This window comes from Parasteatoda tepidariorum, chromosome 8, assembly GCF_043381705.1.
Source record: "Parasteatoda tepidariorum isolate YZ-2023 chromosome 8, CAS_Ptep_4.0, whole genome shotgun sequence".
Classification (NCBI taxonomy): domain Eukaryota; kingdom Metazoa; phylum Arthropoda; class Arachnida; order Araneae; family Theridiidae; genus Parasteatoda; species Parasteatoda tepidariorum.
The window spans coordinates 73,539,452-73,545,740 of record NC_092211.1 but is presented as its reverse complement, the minus strand read 5'-3'; positions in this window follow the sequence as shown (position 1 = coordinate 73,545,740).

The window sequence follows — 6,289 nt, the reverse complement described above, 5'->3', positions numbered from 1 at the left end:
ATTCAGTAATAAAACACTGAAAAGAAATTATGTTCATTTAAAGGCGATTTATCTTCGTAAATACATGTCATTTCTCATAATTATTACTGTCTTATTCTCATTAAGCGTTGTTTATAATGATAGCACGTGACAGAAAATGCTATAAACTATGAACTCTAAGAAGGTAACTTTTTCTATTGCTGTTTTTTATTTATTTTTTATTTCAATAATTAATATGTCTTGAATTTGAATCTCAGTTGAGAGAATAAATATCTATTGTGCGATGTTAAATCGTAATTGATATGTTCTAGAAATAGTATTAGTTATTTGAACCAGAGTACTATAAATTTAAAAAAACAGACAAACTACTATTAAGGCAAATATTACAGTAAAATGCAATCTCTACACTACTATTCAAAATTAACAGTAAACAGTAAAATTAACAGTAACACAGTAAAAGTGATCTATATTAATATAAGGAGTGGTTTTCATCTCCTCCATTTTGTATCGAAAACCAGTTTTTTGATACATTTTAAAAGTTTACGTGATGGGCTGAAATTGAGGTTAGTGCGTTATCTTCTTTAGCGGGTTACAAGAATTGAACCGTGTCAATAACTGATTGGTTATTTTTTTGATGAAGTGTCATCTCTCATTTTTTTTATATACTGTACATTTATTCAATAATTATTGAACTTTAGTTTGGAACTTAATTTAAATGATATTACTCTGAAGATTTCTACGCATGAAAAATTTTATATATCTCCATATTTTTTCAAAATAATGCCAGGCCTATCTATACTAATGCAGCAGAAGAGAATATTTGTAATATTTTTAATTAGTTTCATGTCTTGTATACTTTATTGAACAGTAAGACATTTTTTTCTCATGTATTCAAATAAATAACAAAAGCTGCTTTTCTAAATAATCACATATTTATCAAATTATTTTAAGCCATTTCATGAAGTAGTTATTTTATGATTTGTTTTCTCAATTATTTTTAGTTAGAAGTAACTATTAAGCTTCCTCAATTCCTAAATTTGTGCTGCTATCCTTCTTTTGAAATTTCGTCTATGCAAAGATTGGCTTATAGAAATAAATTTGATTTTTAAATTGAATTGTGAATACCTAACTGCTTCATTAAAAGAAATTAAGTTAACAAATGACTTTATTAAAAATAAATTAAATTGAAAGAAAATAAATTATATAACCTTAAAATGTAAAAAAGACTTGTTTATTTGAAATACATATTTGATTCGGTTTTAAAATATCAAATACAAACGGTATAGAAAGTTAGGAAATCGAATTAAACAAATTATTTCATTTTATACCTTTAAAATAAAGAAACTTTACAATAAAAAAATCGATAATCTATTGATAAAAATAATTTTTATTTACTCACATTTTAGGAAAAATATATAAAAATAATTGATTTAGTTTTTTTAAATGTTGTATATATATAACACTGGGGGTTCTGCGTTCGGCTGACCACCTGACCGGAACATATGCTCCCGCACCCCAGAGCCCAAGGTCAAGAAAACTGAGATGGGCACAGTCGGCCTTGGCCCTCTTAATGGGCTGTCGCGTCACTGAGTTAGTTTTATATATTTGATATAATATATGTGATCAAAATAAATTATGCTTTAAAAACATTTAGTTGTAGATTTATATTTAAACAAATTAAATAGATCTTGTCATATTATTTATTTTTATATTTTATCTGCATGTGAGTAATTTTCAAAAACTTAACAATATCATTTTCAAATAAAATATAACAAGATTAGCTTGAAATAAAAATTTACAATTTTATATAATTTCAAGAAATAATTTTACCATGCACTTTCATGTTTATATTAGAGATTACTTAAAGCGTAACAAGAACTCTTTCCTTAGAAAATGTTTTTTTCGAAATTACTTAAATGACACTCTTCTGACCTGTTTGAAATTTTTCTTAAAGTAATACAATTTATTTAAAATTTTTGCATCAAATTTTTAATAATTTAAGCAGTATTAGTCATTTCTGTATATTTGAAGGTGCAAAATAATACTTGTTTTAATAATATTTCCATTTAATTATTTCACTCACCAAATTGTATAATTTAAAAATTTGTTCATAGGTTTCCATGTCAGTTACTTGACCTAGGTATATCTTTGATTATTTTAGGAAAATATATGGAATTTACAGTCTTGGTCCTGCAACACTGTTCAGTCCCACAGTGGACTGATTGGTAAGTCACGGTATCCAGTAGAACACCACAGCTAAGTAGAACTGGCTGTGATCAGCATGCAGTGGATGACCACATTGATGAGCCAACAAAGGGACCGAGGGTGTGTGGTATCTGTCCTCGTTAAACTATTCTACCCTAGAAGTGCTCGACTTTGCACGCAGGTCGTCAGGCTACCGTAACAGGGGAGCAATCACCTCTCAAAATTGCGATGGCCTGTCTTCGGGTTACCCTCTGGGATGTTCTGACCATTGCCAATAGCCCATAGTGCAGCTCTAATGTTAGGTAAACCACTGACAACAACAACAAAATTTTTTCTTCTCCCATTTTTTTGCATTGATGGAGTGCTTAAAAAATTTGATTCACTCGATGTTCTTATAGCTTTGAAGTTCTAAAGTGATGCGTGTGAAAGATTCTGCTTTCATTCTCATGAAAAGAGTGCAAAAAAATAAACGGACCACTTTACATGACAACCTTTGATCTAATGATTGAATCAGGGATGGACAAAACTATTGCCCGCCGGCCAACTGCGGCCTCCCGGATGGTTCTATTCTGCCCGTGGATAGAATTTTAACTTGCCGATGCGTTGCGAATATAAATAATATACATTATACATCCATTTTATATTCGAAGATACAAAATGAAATTTGTTACAGATCTTCTTTGTCATATGAACAACTTGAATGCTAAGATGTAAGGAAAAATCAATTCACTGATGATATCTGGGCCCATCTCAAAACTTCTAAACTAAAGCGTAATTTGTTTGCAAGGCAGCTAGTTAAGAACGACTCGTCTCCTTTCTCGAAGTTAAATTCAATACCCCCAGTAAATAAGAAAAAGCTTAAGAATTATGAGGATGGCTTGAAAAAACTTTATTTTTAGTTTCGGGTATCAATATTTCAGTGTCATAAACAGAGTTAGATATATTTGCCATGCCTTTCAACGTAAATTGTGAAACAGTGAGGCTGGATTTGCGGCTTAAATTAATTGAATTGCAATCTAACAATCATCTGAAGCAGTTGTTTCTAAATGTGGCTAAGTTTGAGTTTTAAAAATCATTACCAAAAGCTAGTTTTCCAAATTAAATAACTCGTGCCGGAAAATCAATGCTATGTTTTATTCGTCTTATTCGCGATCGCAACGATATAGTACGCCCTCTAGCAGGAGCCTGAAAACATCAAATATGAATTTATTAACATTTCATTTAGTTCCATCAAAATCATTGACAGAATCAGACGCTTTTTAGCAGCAAATAAGAAGCAAAATTTCCCTAAGGGAAAGGCTGAAGAACTTGAAAAAACTCTCCAGATTATTAATAAATCTTTAAGGAACAGAACACGCCAAACATTTGAAGAAAAATTCCTCAATAATTTTTAATTTCAACTATCAGCAAACATGCAACTGATGACTTCCGATTTCAGATACTGTTACATATGTGCGTAATACGGTAAAAGACATTTTTTCTGTCTTCAATTCTTTACAAATCAAAGTGAAGTCAACATTGATTTCTTCATTCCAATGAATAAATGTAAATTCAGAACTGTAATAGTTATAGAATATTCTTCTTCGTTATAGAATAGTATATATTTCTATATATAATTCGGAAAACAACAATAAAAAATCACCCAAATTACTTGAAATAGTGCCATTTGTGATGATTATTAATAAAATTTTATCGTTTTCTTGGTTACTATTTTTTAGTTTTGAAAGAATAATTTCAACTAGAATTCAGCTACTCTGTTTTTAAGCTGCATAGTAAAATTCATATCGAGATCTTACAATTATAATATTTTGCTGTGTGGTATGTTATCTAGAAGTAATGAAGTTATAATCTTTGCATATATTATTTGAAAATAAAATTTTCAAACGAAGAACATTTCATTTGGAATTCTCCGGATTTATAAAGAAGGTGAGTGTTATGATTTTTATAATAAAAAATGTAAATAATTTTTTTTCTTATTTAATGATAGTTCTCTGCAGAATAGTTTTTTACGTCTGATTAAGAACTTAAAGAATAAAAAATAGAAACAATATGACAGTTTTTTTATTTCAATATGAGGAATTTTTAAAATCGTTTTTTTATCCTATAAATTCGTTGATTTGCGTTTTATAGTTTATGATTTTTAGATAAAAATTGTTGTCAAAATACTTTTTTTGAAAAATTAAATGGTATAACATTATGTGTTTATGTATACTTCTTGCATATTCTACTGTTTGAAGCAATATGATTCAGAAAAGTATGGAATAAAAATTCGGTACTTATGTATTAACGCCACAGCAGCTACAGATTTGGCGGTTTTTAAATGCCGCCAATAGACACCTAAAATTTTTGCAGCAAATTATAAAGTGAAACACTTTATTTAAAATCAAAGTAGTCAATAGGATTTCGGTGGGAAAGGGGCCGATATAGTGTTTAACATAGATTCAAAACAATCTCTATTTTACTTTCTATCTTAACAATCTCTATTTCTGTGTCGACATATTAACTCTAATAAATAAGATTCCAAATAACATTTCCAAAACGTACGTTTACCAAGACAACGTTTCATATCATGGGAATTAGTACTTTTCGTTTTCTTGGTAAAATATTTCGCTCCTGAGAAAATAAAATTGCATCTTGTTTTGTTTTTGACAAATCCTAAAGACGAATTTTCGTAGCACTAAAAAATGGCGTCAAAGAAGAATTGTTTTTTGTTTTGTTTCGTAAGCATTCTTTATTTTACATTTTTTTGTTTCTAAATAATGATTTTTATTGAAACTTAAAAGTTTTTAATAAAAATTGTTGTCAAAAAACTTTTTTTACAAAATTAAATTTTATAAAATTATGAAGCTTATGTATACTTTTTGTTCATTTTAATTTTTGAAGTAATATGATTCTTAAAACTATGGAATGTAAAGTTTAAATAAGCCTTTCATGTTATATCATTAAATTTAGTAAAACTAATGTTCCTTCTTAAAAAAGAAGAGATACCATTTTGTTTTCGTTTGCATAAGAAAGAATATCAAACATTTTAATTTTTTAAATTTAATAAGCCACAATAAAGAAAGAACGTTACAATGCTACGTGCTACATTAAAGACGTCTCCTGAGTAAATGAATGACTGTTCATATAGAAATCGCAGGTATTCGTCTCATGTAACAACGCCCTCTATAGTTCGTTGTGATCGTGAATATATGTGAATATATAAGATGAATCTCAATCTGAGGAACTTTTAAAAATTAAAACTCAATTTTATTAATTTCATTAAACATTTAAATTAAAACTTGTATATTGTTTCTTTATTTTAGAAATTCTTGCATTACCCACCAAACTTTTCTTTTTCGATTTTTGGCCCTCTACCTAAAAAGTTTGCCCATCCCTGGATTAGATGATCACGTTCTAGGACTTAATCTAAATAATTCGAGAGGGTGATCTCAAGCATGCTAATCGATAAAGGCAATGATATCTTAAGTTACGAAATCAGACATAAGAACCCACTTTCTCTGAATAAACCCATCATTTTTGTTGTTGTTCATGGATTTAGATTTCTGACTCCCCAAAATATAGGGGGTAGAAGCAATCTGGGAAATATAGTCCCGATAGTTTGGTCAGGAGTAGGGGTCTATATCTGCGGACAATTTTAAAGAGAATTGAAAAATTTTTGCACGGAATTATAAAGCTCATTTGTTCAAAGATAATTCCATGCAAAAAAGAAATTTTAAATATTTATCATTTTTTATTATTTTATTTAATAATAGTCAAGAAAATTTTGAATTGTAAGGTTTACAATTTTTTGCATCATTTTGAAAAATATAATTTTACATGGCAAAATACGAAATTTGAGCTTAATAGGTAGAATAGCTCCTGAGGTATCGAATTTCAACTATCTGACTTGATCTGATCAGGAACTATACGACTGATTTTGCTCAAATTTCGTATTTCGTCATGTAAAATTAAGGTCTTTAAAATGATGCAAAATATTGAAACATTTACAATTTATTTACGTACTATTTATGTACAACAGTTTTATTACGCATAAAACATTTTTAAAACAAATATAGCGTAAAAATTGTTATTTTATATAGTGTAAGTATGTAATATTATTTTA